The following is a 21,499-nucleotide window of genomic DNA, read 5'->3' on the forward strand; positions in this document are numbered from 1 at the left end:
AAGCAACATCAAAACATCATTGAAATTCCAGCAACAATTCATCATCAAAATAGCATCAAAATGTCATCAAAACACCACCAAAACCATGTCGAGATTTCAGCATTCATATACTTGTATCACCATGGTTTCTATGCATTCTAAGTGTAAAAAACAACATCAAAACACCACAAAAAAAACAGCACTATAGTATTTACGTAACCACAATTTCTCAAAGAATTAGTAATCGACTACAACCTAAATTAACTCTACACATCAAAGCCTATCCAAAATTAACATAATCACAAGTTTATTGTTAATAATATACTCTATGTTAATTCTAAGGGGATTTTGTTCAAACACGTAATGTGCAAAGAAAGTATACTAAATTGCCACGTAGAAATTACATGAGTTCTATCCAATTTCAAGAGTTAGAAACTAAATCTATGCAATCAACCACAACAACTCTCTATAAGTCCTGACATTTATCACAATTAAGACTAGATTCTTCAATTGAATACTCAAAACTATGAAAGTAGCGGTGTTACCTCAAGAATTCAACGGATGATTGATATGAAGTGCGAGGATAAATGATCCGATGATGAAGATGCTTAGTGGTGGTGGCTGGCCGCGGATTGAAGTGAGAGAGAGGAATTGAGTTGAGTTTTTTTGAACTTTGTTCTTGAATTCTTGATGAATGTGTGATGAAGATTGAAGAATTTGAGCAATTTGGTAGTTTTGATCTTTGAGAGTTGAGAGAGAATTAAGAGAAGAGTTTTTTTGATATTTTTGGTGAATTCAAGTTATGAGAGAAGAGGAGGGAAAAAAGTATATATAGTTTAAATGGTGAAATGTCAAAAATGCCCCCGACGTATCTCTTTTTTGCTCATTTTCAGGGAAACGTGACTCGGTACGAAATTCGGAAATAAAACGAACATCACTGTGAAGATGACCAAATTTGTGACTCGTAGCCGCGAGAATCGTCTCAATCCGACAAACGGTGAGGAAATTATGCACGTTTGAATGACGAGAAAAATCGGTTCATCTGGTGCGACTGTCCAGAATTTTGCGAGTACCGTTCAAAGAACGCGATAAAACTCAAACTTCGGCTCGAAATCCGAAAGAGCACGTGTGACGAAGAATCGAAGATAACGAAATTTCCGAGAAAATGCCGCCGGAATGGACTCCATACGATAAAAATCGAAGAAGTTATGAATTTTCGAACTAGGCGCGACATACTCGAAAACACATTTTTTTACCGAAAGATTGCGACGTTCCTTAAAATGCTGGGCACTTTTGGTGCATAATCGGCCGATGGTCCGAACATATAAAATCTTGGTAATGATAGTACGGAGCTCCAGTTAAATTTTCAAGAGAATCCGATGAGCGGATTGTGAGATATGAATTTTTTATTGTCCGAAAACCCTACATTCAGCACCGTTTTTCACTGCGAAACCTCAAGTAATTTGCAAATCTGACAACCTTCCTCAAAGAATTGGCTTCCGAGCCGAACACGAAAGTTGTAGATATCGTCGAAATAGTCGAGATTACGCGGGAACTTAGCTCATATCACCTTCCAAATGGGACTTGTGAATTTTCTCGTATTTACACTGTTTAAACCATTTTTCACACCGTATCTTCTTAAACCCATGAAAACTCTTTACTATTTTTCTTCAATTTTTGAATGACGAAATAAACGTCATTATTAACTTATAGCTCAAATAAAGAGGGCAAATTTTGGGGTGCAACAGCTGCCCCTATTCAAACTTCTTGAACCTGACGAGTGAGAAACAGAGGTTTCGAACCGTTGAGGTGGAAGGAGATTGAATACCAGAATGAACTCGAAAATTTGCGCTCTTGATCAATAGAAGATTCCATCTAGCAATGAAGAAGGAATGTACCACCCCGCAAGCAGGGAGAAAAAACTTCAATTGATCTGGACAATTAAATATGCTCCAACTTGTGATAAGAAGGAACGGGCACCCACAGGCAGGGGAAACACTTCAATTGATCTGGGCATCAAGAGAAGGAACATCTCGAATGATCTGAGTATCAGACGTAGCAGATGTCTCCGAACATGCATCGGGATAGATGTCTTAAGTCGATCTGGGAATCGAGGGAGATACATCGGTTGAATCGGACATCAACGGGTAATAGGTATCTCTGATCTGGGAATCATGATCTGGGAATCTGGGCAGACATCTCTTCTGATGCAATTAAATCATCAGGTAGATATTCCTACTAATCTGGGAATCAGCGGCTAGCTCCTTCGTAAGACCATGGGGATCCGGAGGCGGTTCCTTCAACTGAACTGGAAATCAGGATAGGAACAATATCTCTTCCGAACTGTGTACGCCGGGGAAAGAATGCCTTTAAACTGATCTGGACATGATGCCAGAAAATAAGTAGGACAATCTTCATCTGAATGAAAAAGTCAATCAGGTAAACATCTCCATCTGATCTGATGATATCAGTGGCTTGCTCCTTCGTAAGACCACGGGGATCCGGAGGCGGTTCCTTCAACTAATCTGAATCTGAATATTAGGATAGGAACAGATGTTTCTTCCGAACTGTGTACGCCGGGTAAAGAAAGCGTCTTCAACTGATGGTTAGGCATCAGGACTGGGCAGACGAGTTTCTTCTTCTGAACGAACTAAATCGTCAGGGAGTAGATATTTCCGACTGATCTGATGTATCAGAGGGCTTGCTCCTTCGGAAGATCTTGGGAGATCCGGAGGCGGTTCCTTCATCTGAAAGTCTGATTTATCAGGAATAGGAACAAATATCTTCCACCGATCTGGGGGCATCGGGAATAGGAATGTCTTTAAACTGATCTGAGCTATGCCAGAAAATAAGTAGAACAATCCTCTTCTGATTCAAAACATCAGGATAAGCGCCTGTAATGACTAGGCGAATATTGCTCTCTAGGGAGCATTTGAATCTGGATGACTTTCCTGTAGAAAGAAACAACAGATATGATATGGTTTATGCATGATGTATGTATGAATGTGTATGGAATAACGTTTCCGAGAAGGAAGACGCTATACGCTTTTGAGAATGCAATGCAAATGATGCATGATTCGAACGTTGCTTAGGGAGACAGCGGAGGAGCTCTGAATTGCTGAAGCAGTCCTTGAGAGAATATATAACTCTGCGGGGAGGACAAGATGAGTGACCAGAAGTCACCATTGCGAGCTGGCAAAGATGGATTAGAAATCTGCTGGAGACGATCAAATTTGGATGCGAGCTCTGGTTGGGGAATAAATCCTGTTTTGGGGATATGAACATCCCAATTAACTGCTTGGGGAATACCCTGGCAACTTCACTGGAGAAGCAAATTCTCGACACTCTGGGGATGAGGAGATAAGAGCAAGTCATGGAGATAACTCTGATGAGGAGCAACCAACTTGCTTGTGCAGGACGCATTCCGCTGGGGAAGTCCTAGATGAGAACAGATCCTGCTGAGGATGCAAATGATTCTTTGCTGAGGGAAGAAGCTCAGTGGGGAAGATGAATACTTCTGCAAAGCGAGCGGCTGAGGATATGAGAGATCTGCTGGGGATAAGGAACTTGACATAAGAACCTCTTGTTAGGATTACTCCATTGGGGAATAAGATGACTCTCCTGGGGAAACAGGTCAATCTGTTGGGGAGAGAAACGCTCTACTGAGGAAAATGAGGCATTCGGGCAAGGAACCTCACTAAGAACTTGCTGGGGAATCAGATACCATTCAATCATGATTCTACTGGGGAGAAGACATTCCACCGAGGAATAAGGCTTATGAAGCACAGAAATTGCATTGAGATGTGATTTGCTGAGGAGATGAGAATCTTAGAACAAAGAAAAACCTTGTCTGAATGCACTCAGCTGGGGAATGAGAATCTCTCACTCGGCTAGATCCGCTAACGGGCCTACACGGTGTACTCGAAAAGATGTACCTGTGAGATAAACAGATGAAAATGCCCCAGGATGTAGCACGAAGTCCACGGGATTTCCTCACATGGAAGAGGATAGTGATGCTCACCCATAATGGGCAAATGCAAGAGCAAACAGATTGTCCGACATCTTGGCTTTGAGACTTTCCATACAGGTGTTGGATTCGAAGAGCTGGTAGGCAAGCACTGATTAGAACATCGAACAAGTATTGGCCAGAGCATCAAACAGGCATTGGTACTTCAAGAGAATGCCACTAGGAGGTGGGATTAATGGGTCAAGCAAGTGTTGACTTCAAAGGGACAAAACAGGCATTGGCTTTCACAGTGGTCTGCATATTCATGTTGATTGTAAGAATGCCAACAAGTATTGGACTTTCCGCTTCTGACTGCTGAGGATGATGACTTTAGCTCACACCTGAACTTTAAACTGAACACCTCCTGATGAGGAAAGAATGTCACTGTATATTGCTTTGCCCCAGCCTGTAAGGACTTTGAAGAGATTAATCTCGTAAGGACTTCCTGAGATTTGTGCTATCATAGCTAATTTGCCCCAATATCATGAATTTTGGAATCATGCTCCTGCATGGCCTGCATTGTAGGTAAATTTGAATGCTTGGGTGAATGCCCCTGATTGCTTAGCACTTTGAGAGATTCTTTGAATCTTGACCTGATTGCCTCAGATTGATCGAAAACTTACTCGATAGAGTAATCAAACGCTTTTGTGCCCCTGAGGATGACCAGACTTTGAAATATTGCTGCCTCTACTCAACGGAGTTCTGAAGACAACTTATCCTTTGGGAGGAATACACTTTTCATCTGAAGTTCATGATGGAAACTTTCTTGATGTTAAGCACTTGTTCATATGCAAAGAATGTTTATTATGAGAAATATAATTCTAATGCAAAGAGTATGTTTATCTCGAAGTTAAAAGAAACTTTTTAAAAGGATGTCGTAACATCGAGTTTTTATGAAAGAAAGATGGTGTGATACCAACCCAAGCAATTAGCGGATCTCCTAGGAGTCAGCTTACCGTATTCTCGTGTATAGTCTGCTTTCAAATTAACCCATGCTTCAGTTAGGACTTTTCAGGGTTGTAACGTGGTCAGGTTCACGGTTTTTTTAGAAAAAAAGATTTTTAGGCTCAAATGATTTGGTGCCCACCCCCTTCGTGATGTTCTCCATTTCTAAGTTCAGTTAACTTGACACGAGCATTCATCTTTCAAGAGGAGTCTGAAAATGATTAAGGAGTCAATGAGGTATTCTGGACACGGCAATCACTTCACCTTTCTTGATCCCCTAATTAAAATCACACGACTTTGTCCTTGATTAACAATTTCATTTTCATTTCCTTTTTTTCTTTTTTTTCTTTCTCTTTTTCTTTTCTTTTCTTTTTTCTTTCTCTTTTTTTTCTTTTTTTTTCTTTCTTTCTTTCCCCTTTTTTTTTGACAAGTCGTGTGATCCCGCACTACCTCTACTTTATTGAAAGTGATCGTGACTGCCTGAATTCTTGGTAGATGGAGAATCACCATTGGGGTATCGCCACATCTTGACCTCATGGTGTGAGGGATAACCACCACGGTGTTGATGTTGGTCTCGACCTCCTGATGTGACGGATAAATTTGATGTCTCGACCTCCTGAGGTGAGGGATAACTGTCGTGGATTTGACTTTCCTCAACCTTTTGAAAGATAGCCATTATTGTATCTTTAGACGTGTGCTCCTGATGAATTTTGAGTGCTCGATCAGGTTAACTGAACACTACCCGCCCCTGGGTTGAATGTGAAGGTTTTTTATTTTGAGAAAAGAAACTCCTACTTCGAAGGCTCAGAGGGGTTAACGAAGGTCTATCTCCCTTATATCTCCAGTGTTTGAGGATTTGAAACAATGCCTGTACATCATCAACAGGGTTCTACTCAAAAGCATACCATTTGAGGTTCTTGGTATTATGTTCATCATTCTCCCTTTGGAGTTATCATGCTTTGTTAACAAGAGTTGAGTATCACAAAAAAGCATAGAAAAACATATAAGAGCAAAAAGCGAATGGATTTTTTCAAGACAAACATATCCAATGCATTATGATTATAGTTCGAAAACAAACAAGTTTTACATACAAACAATATTGAACAAAACAAGAAAGATTACACATGAAAATGCATGATGATTTAAGAAACCAACATTGAGGAGATCCTCTCCGTATGGACTTATTGCTTACGAAGATCCGCTGAGTCGGAGGAGAACTTCAATTCTGACCCTTAAGAGTGCATGTGATAGCCTCGGTTTCAACCAGATCTTGAACCTTGTCTTTAAATGGATGACAACCTTCAATCAGATAACCAAGTGCCCCCAGAGTGGAAAGCACACCAAGCATTAGCATATGTTCCTGTAGAACCCTTCAAATTACCTCCCGAAAGAAGATTTTGGCGAAGCCATACAGAATTTGTAAGTGCGTCAACTTTAGGGATTTGAGTTGTGCAAGTGGTGCACAAACTCAAGATACAAGGCGTCTTGCTTATCCCTTGGTCGGGAGCCCCAAACAACAGCGACTGGAGTTTGTGAATGCTTTAGGGATTTGAGCTGCCAATGATGCAAACTCAAGAACACGGAGTCTTGCTTATCCCTCGGTCGGGAGCCCTAAATATAGCTGCTGAAACAGAAAACACCATCATGAATAGAGGAAACTTGTATTACTATCAGTGAACAGCATTAACCTCTGACGCTTGGCTATCAAAGTCATTACTTGGAACACATAATAGATGTTGTGAAGGAAACCTCTGGCAGTACCAATTGCAAGTGATTCTCATGAGTTATTCTTCGAGGAAGAACAAACAGTCTACTTGCAGCAGATGAAGTGCGATTGACCAGTAGAAACCATTATGAATAAAATCAAACATCTCTGCATCGAGCAAGTCTTTGACTCTTTGTACCTCAACACCTTGTAAGGCTTGACATTTTGATCAGGTGTCTCGGAATGGAAAACACCGAGTATTGTCATCGAAATCAGGAGAGCTATCTGTGGTGAGAAACATTCAAAGCACAAATCTTAACCAGGTGAAATTTCATCAAACAGGAAAGCAACTGAACACCAGGCATGGAGATTACATCAACTTGCTTCTTACTCTTTCCGTCTCAGTTGACAAGCAAAGGTTACTGAAAAGGAAACTCCATGAGGAGGAGGTGACTCTGGATATGAAATAGAACCTTGAGAATGAGAGGCGTCTCGGTAGAACACTTTGGATTATTGCTTGACAGAAGATTCTGGCAAAATCACACGGAATTTGTCAGTGCTTTAGGGATTCGAGCAATGCAAATGGTGCAATGCTCAAGATAGACAATGTCTTGCTTATCCCTCGTGCGGGAGCCCCAAACAATTTCAAATACTTGCAGATCATAACATCAAGACCAGGTGCCCCAGAATAGGACTCACACCTAGTGTCATCGTCATCAAGCATAGAATCTGTAGATATCCACACAATACAGAGCTTAACCAGTTGCAAATAAAGCAAGCATGGAAGCAAATGAGCATAAGACAAGTCTTCAAGAAGAACCTCAACTGAGCTTTCCTCTTGGTCACCCCACAAAGTCGTTCCATGACTAATCTTTGAACACACAATAAGAACAAGTCAAGTCTCTGAGTCTGGTGAAAGTACCAAGTCTGAATAAGAGATCCTCGATCCTGAACACCTGTTATGCATGAAATGCATGAGATGAATGCAATGCCATGTTCATTCGATTTCCAAGGAATCCTCGTGTTTTAATTTTTTTAGCAAATAAGAGATGGAAAAGCTCGATACGAGGCTTAAAGATGCGATTCCTTGGAAATGGAAGGAACATGTATGCTAGTTATTTTTTGTACATCATTTTTTGGAAAGTAAATATGCAATGATGCAAAGTGGTAGGAACCACAATACTTGATATATCTGGGATGCCAAGAGATAACACGACACAGGTTCAAAGGTTCGGCTCCAAATGATAAACCACACGGAACACAGAATGTCAATCCACAGAACCAAAACCCATAGAACATAACACATTGGAATAGAACACAGATTACCACTCGAACAAGAACCATAATACCCCACGAACAGGAACCAATAGTACACTCGAACAAGAACAGCGGTAACTCACGAACAAGAACAGCGGTAACCCACGAACAAGAACAGCGGTAACCCACGAACAAGATCCGAAGTCACCATCAATGTACCTGTTAAGCAATGATTGATTCCCGCCCCACTCACGGGTAAATCTAGGCCAAGGTAGGTCAAAAAGCCAACAGAGGATCGAATGTAGGCGCTATCATACGATATTGCCTCATTCCACCAAGCTCTGCCCGTGGATACGTGATCAGATCAATCAGGCATACGCCTTCTGTCCGTCACGGCCACTCTAATCCTAGTTCCTATGGTATCACTCATAGCCTGGGTATTGGGCCTTTTACCTCTTGAAACACCCACCCACAGATAGAAATCCAGACAGTCCAGAATATGATGCAGAAAAGTAAAAGCGCACATAGAATGCAATGCAAACAGGTAAATATGCAAAGCAGTAAAAACACCCAAAGATAAACACACAAGCGCTAGGATCGACTCGCTGAGTCCGGACCAGCAACAGGTCAAGACGTCCCCAGCAGAGTCGCCAGCTGTCGCTACCGCGAAAATTAACAGAGTTGCCACTAACATATTTATCCTGAAAAGGAAGGGAATGCCATCAAACCACAAAACAAAACAACGGTCTCACGACCAGAGAAAAGGGTAAGGGAGTCGGTTACGCGAGGGGAAGGTGCTAGCACCCCTCGCGCCCATCGTACTCGATGGTATCCACGCTTGTGTCTAAAACTAAGGGTGTGTAACAAATCTACGCTAATCTGGACTAAAATGAATGCAAAATGTAGGGAAAAGAAAGGATTATGCTCGCACGGGCCCTACCCCGCTGCCTACGTATCTGTTTTGCAGAATCAGAGCTACCGTAGCTCGGCTAACTAATTTCTGTTTGTTTTGTATTTTTTAGGTGAACAGGTTACATTCACACTCCGCTGCTCGACCTTTGGAGACTTATGCTTGGGAATGGAGCGGAAATAACAAGCTCTTAAGAAAAGAAAATCAAAGAGTGTGGTTTGTGTTTTAAGAGATGCATGAGGAAGACCTAAGCTAAGGGGGGGAAAGCTTGCTACCTAATGTTATCATACAAAGGGTACAAGTCTAAACTAAAGTAGCAACCTATGGGGAAAAGGAAAGCACACAATGAGCACACAAACGAGCATCCACTCGTAAAGCAAACAAAACCAACGGTACTGACCGAATGGTAGAAAAGCGGTCCCGCCATAGCCAAGGGGAGCAGCTCAACCCAAGTCAACCAAGCATTAGACCTCGTGAAAATGATCGGGCCATAGACAAGAGGGCGGACCCCTCTCAGCAACCAAGCCGTCACGGATCATAAAGGAAAACGGTGCGTGTGTACACCGAGCATCAACGTCGAGCGACGCGAGCTATAGGAAAGGCGGGGGTCCGACTGCATGAACCCTTTTCCTGACATACTCGATAACAAGATCTTGTGCAGGTTCAGAAGCGAGCAACGCGTAGCGTGCGCATACTGAACAGACTCGATGAGACTAGGCGGGGGTTGATTGCTAACCCTTTTCGCATGCCTTCTATGAGGACTTAACGGAGTGCCATATAGGACTTATTACACCGTGACTCCCTGCCGCAAAGCACAAATATAAACACACCAACAAAAACAGAGCCTCTTTCGAGGGCTTGGCCAGATGCATGCCTAAGTCCTACTTCTCATGTTAAAGGATGATGCGAGAAAGCGATAAAGTGCGAGAGAAATAAAATGAAAAGGAATCAATACCAAACAGATGATGATCCGTAAGCTAAAGCGAAGAGAGCGAGTAAACTAGGATCCCACGAGCGAGCTAGCAAAAGCAACAGCAAACATGTCAGCACTCCGATTAGAATCCGCATAAGCAATTAAGATTTGGCGCGATGAAAGTAAATCATGCGCCAACGTGTGCATCGGGCACAACGAATACCATACACCTGCAAGGGAAACAGAAATCCGGACAAGCAAGTATAATAATGATAAAGGATGCGTGTAGAAACGCGAATCAGAGAGAGGATAAATGTTGTGTCCCGCAAATAAAGCGGAACACGAGAGCGGGTATCGACCAGAGCCTTCATGTTGCCTTGCATACTAGCACACACGTTAGAGATAACAAAAATCCGCAATAGGAATTGCGTTATTGAATTATAAGCTGAATCGGAAATGGATAACAGAATAGAAAGTGAAAACATAACAAAAGCAAACAAGAAGAAACATGGGATAGTATTCAAAAGCAAATCAAATATGTACACCAAAACTACGGAAGCAAAAGCAAGTATTTACATGCACAACGGTACACCGAAACGGCAAAACCGGGTAAAAACAGTGAAAACTAAACTCGTCAGAATTAATACAAAATTTTATTGCAAGGTTAAAACGTGCTAAAGAAATCAAATATGCAATCAGAATTTACAAAATCGGCCCGGAAGCGCGACTTTCAAGACGGGGCAGAAGCAAAAACGGTAAAAAAAGTCGGTCAAAACCGAAAATAAACTGCACAAACAGCTCCGAAAATATTATTACGTATGAAAAACATTATTCACATGCTCAAAAACTCTTCCTAAATCAAAAGATACGGCCAATTTGATAGAGCCGACATACCGCGCGTGTAAGTGTCAAAACCAAACAAAACATAATGAACAAGTAAGACAGAAAACTTCCAGCCATCAAATGTCATTTATTAGTACAAGAAAACAACAATTTGTCACTTAGAAACACACAACAAACATTACCACAAAGTTTATGACAAAATCTCTTTTTTAAAGAACCAAATTTCATGAATTAGAGGAAGTGAAAGGTGATATGTAGTATCAATTGATTGCTGCACTAAAGAATGTAAAAACCAGTCCCATAAGGCTATTTAAAACACTCATAAACACAAGAGAAAACATCAAGGCATGGCAAGGGATGGCATATATTTGCAAGTGGAAACTTAGTGCATAGAAACAAGTTTCAAGTGATAAAGACAAACACAAATGCAATCAAAACCAACTCAATTTTTATGAAGCATTTTTGTATGTGGTGAAATCCAAGTATCAAGGCAACCATTGAATTATCATGAAAAACAAGTATCAACCAAAACAATTTTTATCACATTTCTAACAATTATAAAAACAAACAAGTTATGAACACAAACTCAACCAACACCACACTTGTTCAACATAGTTAATAACAACAAGTTCCAGCAATTAACATCACATATTATCAACTATTATCCATTAACCAAGCTCATTCCAATGCTCAAAAATCCAAGTAATCATGAACCAAAACATTTTCAGCATTTAATCCAATTACTCACACTATTTTCCAATTCATTTTCATGCTAAAACAACACCAATTAGTAGCCAAATTTTCCAGCACTTAAACACTTATGTTAACATGTTCTATGCACATTTAAAGCACCAAAGCAACATCAAAACATCATTGAAATTCCAGCAACAATTCATCATCAAAATAGCATCAAAATGTCATCAAAACACCACCAAAACCATGTCGAGATTTCAGCATTCATATACTTGTATCACCATGGTTTCTATGCATTCTAAGTGTAAAAAACAACATCAAAACACCACAAAAAAAACAGCACTATAGTATTTACGTAACCACAATTTCTCAAAGAATTAGTAATCGACTACAACCTAAATTAACTCTACACATCAAAGCCTATCCAAAATTAACATAATCACAAGTTTATTGTTAATAATATACTCTATGTTAATTCTAAGGGGATTTTGTTCAAACACGTAATGTGCAAAGAAAGTATACTAAATTGCCACGTAGAAATTACATGAGTTCTATCCAATTTCAAGAGTTAGAAACTAAATCTATGCAATCAACCACAACAACTCTCTATAAGTCCTGACATTTATCACAATTAAGACTAGATTCTTCAATTGAATACTCAAAACTATGAAAGTAGCGGTGTTACCTCAAGAATTCAACGGATGATTGATATGAAGTGCGAGGAGAAATGATCCGATGATGAAGATGCTTAGTGGTGGTGGCTGGCCGCGGATTGAAGTGAGAGAGAGGAATTGAGTTGAGTTTTTTTGAACTTTGTTCTTGAATTCTTGATGAATGTGTGATGAAGATTGAAGAATTTGAGCAATTTGGTAGTTTTGATCTTTGAGAGTTGAGAGAGAATTAAGAGAAGAGTTTTTTTGATATTTTTGGTGAATTCAAGTTATGAGAGAAGAGGAGGGAAAAAAGTATATATAGTTTAAATGGTGAAATGTCAAAAATGCCCCCGACGTATCTCTTTTTTGCTCATTTTCAGGGAAACGTGACTCGGTACGAAATTCGGAAATAAAACGAACATCACTGTGAAGATGACCAAATTTGTGACTCGTAGCCGCGAGAATCGTCTCAATCCGACAAACGGTGAGGAAATTATGCACGTTTGAATGACGAGAAAAATCGGTTCATCTGGTGCGACTGTCCAGAATTTTGCGAGTACCGTTCAAAGAACGCGATAAAACTCAAACTTCGGCTCGAAATCCGAAAGAGCACGTGTGACGAAGAATCGAAGATAACAAAATTTCCGAGAAAATGCCGCCGGAATGGACTCCATACGATAAAAATCGAAGAAGTTATGAATTTTCGAACTAGGCGCGACATACTCGAAAACACATTTTTTTACCGAAAGATTGCGACGTTCCTTAAAATGCTGGGCACTTTTGGTGCATAATCGGCCGATGGTCCGAACATATAAAATCTTGGTAATGATAGTACGGAGCTCCAGTTAAATTTTCAAGAGAATCCGACGAGCGGATTGTGAGATATGAATTTTTTATTGTCCGAAAACCCTACATTCAGCACCGTTTTTCACTGCGAAACCTCAAGTAATTTGCAAATCTGACAACCTTCCTCAAAGAATTGGCTTCCGAGCCGAACACGAAAGTTGTAGATATCGTCGAAATAGTCGAGATTGCGCGGGAACTTAGCTCATATCACCTTCCAAATGGGACTTGTGAATTTTCTCGTATTTACACTGTTTAAACCATTTTTCACACCGTATCTTCTTAAACCCATGAAAACTCTTTACTATTTTTCTTCAATTTTTGAATGACGAAATAAACGTCATTATTAACTTATAGCTCAAATAAAGAGGGCAAATTTTGGGGTGCAACAGCTGCCCCTATTCAAACTTCTTGAACCTGACGAGTGAGAAACAGAGGTTTCGAACCGTTGAGGTGGAACGAGATTGAATACCAGAATGAACTCGAAAATTTGCGCTCTTGATCAATAGAAGATTCCATCTAGCAATGAAGAAGGAATGTACCACCCCGCAAGCAGGGAGAAAAAACTTCAATTGATCTGGACAATTAAATATGCTCCAACTTGTGATAAGAAGGAACGTGCACCCACAGGCAGGGGAAACACTTCAATTGATCTGGGCATCAAGAGAAGGAACATCTCGAATGATCTGAGTATCAGACGTAGCACATGTCTCCGAACATGCATCAGGATAGATGTCTTAAGTCGATCTGGGAATCGAGGGAGATACATCGGTTGAATCGGACATCAACGGGTAATAGGTATCTCTGATCTGGGAATCATGATCTGGGAATCTGGGCAGACATCTCTTCTGATGCAATTAAATCATCAGGTAGATATTCCTACTAATCTGGGAATCAGCGGCTAGCTCCTTCGTAAGACCACGGGGATCCGGAGGCGGTTCCTTCAACTGAACTGGAAATCAGGATAGGAACAATATCTCTTCCGAACTGTGTACGCCGGGGAAAGAATGCCTTTAAACTGATCTGGACATGATGCCAGAAAATAAGTAGGACAATCTTCATCTGAATGAAAAAGTCAATCAGGTAAACATCTCCATCTGATCTGATGATATCAGTGGCTTGCTCCTTCGTAAGACCACGGGGATCCGGAGGCGGTTCCTTCAACTAATCTGAATCTGAATATTAGGATAGGAACAGATGTTTCTTCCGAACTGTGTACGCCGGGTAAAGAAAGCGTCTTCAACTGATGGTTAGGCATCAGGACTGGGCAGACGAGTTTCTTCTTCTGAACGAACTAAATCGTCAGGGAGTAGATATTTCCGACTGATCTGATGTATCAGAGGGCTTGCTCCTTCGGAAGATCTTGGGAGATCCGGAGGCGGTTCCTTCAACTGAAAGTCTGATTTATCAGGAATAGGAACAAATATCTTCCACCGATCTGGGGGCATCGGGAATAGGAATGTCTTTGAACTGATCTGAGCTATGCCAGAAAATAAGTAGAACAATCCTCTTCTGATTCAAAACATCAGGATAAGCGCCTGTAATGACTAGGCGAATATTGCTCTCTAGGGAGCATTTGAATCTGGATGACTTTCCTGTAGAAAGAAACAACAGATATGATATGGTTTATGCATGATGTATGTATGAATGTGTATGGAATAACGTTTCCGAGAAGGAAGACGTTATACGCTTTTGAGAATGCAATGCAAATGATGCATGATTCGAACGTTGCTTAGGGAGACAACGGAGGAGCTCTGAATTGCTGAAGCAGTCCTTGAGAGAATATATAACTCTGCGGGGAGGACAAGATGAGTGACCAGAAGTCACCATTGCGAGCTGACAAAGATGGATTAGAAATCTGCTGGAGACGATCAAATTTGGATGCGAGCTCTGGTTGGGGAATAAATCCTGTTTTGGGGATATGAACATCCCAATTAACTGCTTGGGGAATACCCTGGCAACTTCACTGGAGAAGCAAATTCTCGACACTCTGGGGATGAGGAGATAAGAGCAAGTCATGGAGATAACTCTGATGAGGAGCAACCAACTTGCTTGTGCAGGACGCATTCCGCTGGGGAAGTCCTAGATGAGAACAGATCCTGCTGAGGATGCAAATGACTCTTTGCTGAGGGAAGAAGCTCAGTGGGGAAGATGAATACTTCTGCAAAGCGAGCGGCTGAGGATATGAGAGATCTGCTGGGGATAAGGAACTTGACATAAGAACCTCTTGTTAGGATTACTCCACTGGGGAATAAGATGACTCTCCTGGGGAAACAGGTCAATCTGTTGGGGAGAGAAACGCTCTACTGAGGAAAATGAGGCATTCGGGCAAGGAACCTCACTAAGAACTTGCTGGGGAATCAGATACCATTCAATCATGATTCTACTGGGGAGAAGACATTCCACCGAGGAATAAGGCTTATGAAGCACAGAAATTGCATTGAGATGTGATTTGCTGAGGAGATGAGAATCTTAGAACAAAGAAAAACCTTGTCTGAATGCACTCAGCTGGGGAATGAGAATCTCTCACTCGGCTAGATCCGCTAACGGGCCTACACGGTGTACTCGAAAAGATGTACCTGTGAGATAAACAGATGAAAATGCCCCAGAATGTAGCACGAAGTCCACGGGATTTCCTCACATGGAAGAGGATAGTGATGCTCACCCATAATGGGCAAATGCAAGAGCAAACAGATTGTCCGACATCTTGGCTTTGAGACTTTCCATACAGGTGTTGGATTCGAAGAGCTGGTAGGCAAGCACTGATTAGAACATCGAACAAGTATTGGCCAGAGCATCAAACAGGCATTGGTACTTCAAGAGAATGCCACTAGGAGGTGGGATTAATGGGTCAAGCAAGTGTTGACTTCAAAGGGACAAAACAGGCATTGGCTTTCACAGTGGTCTGCATATTCATGTTGATTGTAAGAATGCCAACAAGTATTGGACTTTCCGCTTCTGACTGCTGAGGATGATGACTTTAGCTCACACATGAACTTTAAACTGAACACCTCCTGATGAGGAAAGAATGTCACTGTATATTGCTTTGCCCCAGCCTGTAAGGACTTTGAAGAGATTAATCTCGTAAGGACTTCCTGAGATTTGTGCTATCATAGCTAATTTGCCCCAATATCATGAATTTTGGAATCATGCTCCTGCATGGCCTGCATTGTAGGTAAATTTGACTATGCTTGGGTGAATGCCCCTGATTGCTTAGCACTTTGAGAGATTCTTTGAATCTTGACCTGATTGCCTCAGATTGATCGAAAACTTACTCGATAGAGTAATCAAACGCTTTTGTGCCCCTGAGGATGACCAGACTTTGAAATATTGCTGCCTCTACTCAACGGAGTTCTGAAGACAACTTATCCTTTGGGAGGAATACACTTTTCATCTGAAGTTCATGATGGAAACTTTCTTGATGTTAAGCACTTGTTCATATGCAAAGAATGTTTATTATGAGAAATATAATTCTAATGCAAAGAGTATGTTTATCTCGAAGTTAAAAGAAACTTTTTAAAAGGATGTCGTAACATCGAGTTTTTATGAAAGAAAGATGGTGTGATACCAACCCAAGCAATTAGCGGATCTCCTAGGAGTCAGCTTACCGTATTCTCGTGTATAGTCTGCTTTCAAATTAACCCATGCTTCAGTTAGGACTTTTCAGGGTTGTAACGTGGTCAGGTTCACGGTTTTTTTAGAAAAAAAGATTTTTAGGCTCAAATGATTTGGTGCCCACCCCCTTCGTGATGTTCTCCATTTCTAAGTTCAGTTAACTTGACACGAGCATTCATCTTTCAAGAGGAGTCTGAAAATGATTGAGGAGTCAATGAGGTATTCTGGACACGGCAATCACTTCACCTTTCTTGATCCCCTAATTAAAATCACACGACTTTGTCCTTGATTAACAATTTCATTATCATTTCCTTTTTTTCTTTTTTTTCTTTCTCTTTTTCTTTTCTTTTCTTTTCTTTTTTCTTTCTCTTTTTTTTCTTTTTTTTTTCTTTCTTTCTTTCCCCTTTTTTTTTGACAAGTCGTGTGATCCCGCACTACCTCTAATTTATTGAAAGTGATCGTGACTGCCTGAATTCTTGGTAGATGGAGAATCACCATTGGGGTATCGCCATATCTTGACCTCATGGTGTGAGGGATAACCACCACGGTGTTGATGTTGGTCTCGACCTCCTGATGTGACGGATAAATTTGATGTCTCGACCTCCTGAGGTGAGGGATAACTGTCGTGGATTTGACTTTCCTCAACCTTTTGAAAGATAGCCATTATTGTATCTTTAGACGTGTGCTCCTGATGAATTTTGAGTGCTCGATCACGTTAACTGAACACTACCCGCCCCTGGGTTGAATGTGAAGGTTTTTTATTTTGAGAAAAGAAACTCCTACTTCGAAGGCTCAGAGGGGTTAACAAAGGTCTATCTCCCTTATATCTCCAGTGTTTGAGGATTTGAAACAATGCCTGTACATCATCAACAGGGTTCTACTCAAAAGCATACCATTTGAGGTTCTTGGTATTATGTTCATCATTCTCCCTTTGGAGTTATCATGCTTTGTTAACAAGAGTTGAGTATCACAAAAAAGCATAGAAAAACATATAAGAGCAAAAAGCGAATGGATTTTTTCAAGACAAACATATCCAATGCATTATGATTATAGTTCGAAAACAAACAAGTTTTACATACAAACAATATTGAACAAAACAAGAAAGATTACACATGAAAATGCATGATGATTTAAGAAACCAACGTTGAGGAGATTACACATTTCAAATCATAAATTCATGCATTTGTTCATAAACCCTAACTTTTCTATGTTTCCATGAAATTGCAAAGATGAAGAGATAATCACAACAACACACATTACCCAATCATATAGTCTATAAGAACTTGTATTCAAACTCTTACCTCTAACTCTTAAATCCACCCTTTTCAAGAAATCTACAATTTCCTTCTTCTTCTCTTCTATGTTCTTTCTCCTCTATTCTCTTCTTTCTCTTCCTTTCCCCCAAATTGTGTTATCTCTAAAACCCTAGTTTTCCTCTTCTTACTATCTTTCTCTTAATGGGCTTAGTTATGTTATTACCCATCCATCCAATTATTAATTAGGCCCAGTACATGGTATACTACTAATACCCTAATTATATCATAAAACACAAATATGCATATAATTAGATATTTCAATTAATTAGTAATACCACATAATAATTAAATAAACAAATAATTAATAAAACACACAAATAAGCTAATAAATAAAATATCTAATAAAATCGGGTTGTTACTGATAACACGATTTTATATCGTATATTTAGCTTAAAATCCATAGATATTTATAGCATTTTCCGTTTATTATGTTAATTTATTATGATATTACGCGAGTATTTGCTTTGTTTCAGGTTTTACACTTCAATTACGACTATTTGCGAAAAGGAAAGAAAATTGAGCTTAAATGACCAATATTTATGCCTAAAAGATGAAAAGGGAGTGCTGAAGTGAAAGAAGGGTGCAATTAAGGACCCAAAGGCCCAAAAGAGACGAACCAGCCCACAAAGGAACAAAAATGTGTAGCCCAAACCATGCAAGCAAGTGGAGACGCACGTCTCCACGTTCTCTTCTGACACGTCACCAAGAGGAGACGCTCGTCTCCAACTGCCCCTATTTTTCCTCCACTTGAGACGCACGTCTCAAGTCAGTCAAGAGCACTTCCTGAAGAAGCGGAGACGCACGTCTCCAAGTCCCAGTCAGAAAAGCTCCCTCAATTCACGGATTCCAACTGCAGAACCTCTCCTATAAATAGGACCTGCTATCTCACTTCCAAAGGGTCCGATTTCCTGCCAACGAAGTGCTGCCGAAATTGTACCGCGAACTGCTTTTCTTTATTCTGCTTTCATTCAACCGTTTATTTTCTCACAACGATTTCTACACTGGAAATTGTTGTGAACTTTTTATAGATCTAGCCTTACGTTAGATTTATCGTTTTATTTCCTTGTTTTTATTTTCTGCCATTTAAATTCCGAAGAACGATCCAGCCAACCTGTGGTGGAAGTTCAGTACTTGAAGATCCAGTTACCATTTATTTTATTCAGGTTTTTATTTACCGCCTTATTTATATTTGTTTGCATGATATATTATATGCCATTTAATATGCTTATTATTATGAACCGAACCGATTTATGCATGTTTAATCGTATTAATATGTCTGGCTAAATTACTAAAGGTGTCGGTATGTAAAGTAAGTTAACCGTAGGGATCCGAAATAAATTGGCTTAATTATGTTTTATTAATTATCACTTATTTTTGGTTTATATGTCTAATTTAATTAGTAAGTCTTAAAACCAATAGAGCGAAAGTTTGAGGGGTTAGGACGGTCAAAGGTTAAAATCAATAGAGCGAAAGTTTGAGATCTTTAACCAGATAGTAGACATAGGACATTAGTTTTAAGGATGGCGAAAGCGTATTAAAACTAATTGGAACTTATTTATTTTCAAAAATTGTTTTTACACTCGAGCGGGATGGCGAAAGCGTACGTTAGGGTTATTAGCTTGCTCCGAGTCAACAGAGCGAAAGTTTGAGATTAGGAGATTTAAATAGATAACAACCTCGTAAAATAGGCATTTTATTAATTACATTGTTTCCAAAAAGCTCTTCTAAAATCTAATGGGATGGCGAAAGCGTACATTAGGATTAGGACAGTAGTCTGAATCAACAGAGCGAAAGTTTGAGACGAGGATTTTTAATCAATGGAATTAGTAAAGATTTTTAATTTAATTATGCAAAAGCCAATGGACCTTCGGATTACCTTCAGTTAAACGAAATACATACTGATACCTGTCTTTTATTATTATTCTTTATTTTCTCACAATCACTTTCCCTTAGGAACAATCGAAATTTTAGTACTCCTAGCTTTACATGGTAACCTTAGATAACGGTAGATCGATTCATAGTCCCTGTGGATTCGATATCTTTTAAAACTACACGACACGACTGTGCACTTGCAGTTATCAGATTTATAGACACGTAAAGTCGCGATCAAGTTTTTGGCGCCGTTGCCGGGGACTATTTAAGTCGATATCGTAACTCACTGTTACACCGTAGAGACTAGGACAATTCTTCCCTTTCTTTCTGAACGATTGTATGCCAAATACTCGTTCACAAGGAGGAGATTTAATACAACGAATTAACGAGATCGAACGTTTCATTAACGTCAAACGTCGAGCTCGCAATCCTCCCGAAGTAGCAGAAATTCCGATTAATCAGGAATTGATTTTTACTGATCAAATTAATCAAATCACCCTGAAGTTAGAGATGGCTGCTATTCGTCCTCTTAGAGACTATGCCGTTCCTTCGCGCGCTGAACCGCATTCGAGTATCGCACCACCTGCGATTGAGGCAAACAATTTCGAACTCTAACCTTCGTTGGTCCAAGCTGTTCAACAGAATCAATTCTCTGGAAGCCCTGTAGACGACCCCAATCTCCATTTATCTGTGTTCGTGCAATACGCCGACACTATCAAAGCCAACAACGTTAGTTCCGAAGCTATTCGATTACGCCTTTTCCCTTTCTCCTTGAGAGATAGAGCGAGAGCGTGGCTTCAATCCCTGCCTTCCAATTCCATAACTACGTGGGACGAATTGAAGAGAGTATTCTTAGCTAGATACTTTCCGCCTAGCAAAACTGCTATGCTTAGAGGTCAAATCAACGGATTTACCCAGAAAGATAACGAATCACTCTTCGAAGCTTGGGAACGTTACAAGGACATGCTTAGAATATGCCCTCATCATGGACTCGAACCATGGCTGATCATCCATACTTTCTATGGTGGTCTCTTATATAACACTAAAATGACTATAGATGCCGCTGCTGGCGGAGCATTAATGGACAAACCCCATGATGAAGCATACAAACTCATAGAGAACATGGCACAAAACCATTACCAATGGGGTGGAGAACGAGCCGCTCTAGAGAAAGCCCAAACCAAAGGAGGAATGTACGAAATAAGTGGTATAGACCGCGTTAACGCTAAAGTAGACGCTTTAACTCAAAAGATCGAAAACTTAACCATCACTCCTTCAGCCACCGCTGCCGCTGTAACACCTAAATGCGAGATTTGTGGATTGACTGGACATGTAGTTGCTGAATGCCAACTCTTGACTGGAGTCCCATCTGATCAAGTAAACTATGCTCAAGGAAACCCTTATTCTAACACGTACAACCCTGGATGGAAAAACCACCCGAACTTTTCTTATAAGAACAACAATGCGTTGTACGCGCCTGGACAAGCACCAGCTGTACCACCTGGCTACCAAAAAGCGCCTGTAGCTGCTCAAAACACCCCTAGGAAGTCATCTCTAGAAATCATGATGGAGAACTTCATAGCTTCCCAACAACAAGCACCTACTGCTGCCCCTGCTGGCACGTTTCCTGCTCAACCTCAACCCAATCCTAAAGGACATGCGAACGCGATAACACTACGAAGTGGAACGAATTACGATGGACCCATAGATCCTAGAACTCAAAACGTACCCATGTCACAACAAGAGCCAAAGGAAACCCAAAAGAAAACAACTGACGAACAAACTGCTAAAGCTGATGAGAACAATAACGAAGTGGAACCCGAAAAAGTGAAATCTTACGTTCCACCACCACCTTATAAGCCACCAATTCCTTACCCTCAGAGATTAGCTAAATCAAAAACCGAAGCGTAATTTAAAAGATTTGTAGAACTTCTGAAGCAATTAAACAT

At 40.4% G+C, this 21,499-nt stretch overlaps 1 non-coding gene across 1 annotated transcript; it reads right to left on the reverse strand.

Moving 5' to 3' along the window:
• Positions 1–20,435: 20,435 nt before the first annotated feature.
• LOC131623768 (small nucleolar RNA R71) lies at positions 20,436–20,542 on the reverse strand. The gene has a single exon (XR_009290289.1). It is a non-coding gene; the product is annotated as a small nucleolar RNA R71 (small nucleolar RNA).
• Between the last annotated feature and the right edge of the window lie 957 nt (positions 20,543–21,499).

This window comes from Vicia villosa, unplaced genomic scaffold (assembly GCF_029867415.1).
Source record: "Vicia villosa cultivar HV-30 ecotype Madison, WI unplaced genomic scaffold, Vvil1.0 ctg.000077F_1_1, whole genome shotgun sequence".
NCBI classification, from domain to species: Eukaryota; Viridiplantae; Streptophyta; class Magnoliopsida; order Fabales; family Fabaceae; genus Vicia; species Vicia villosa.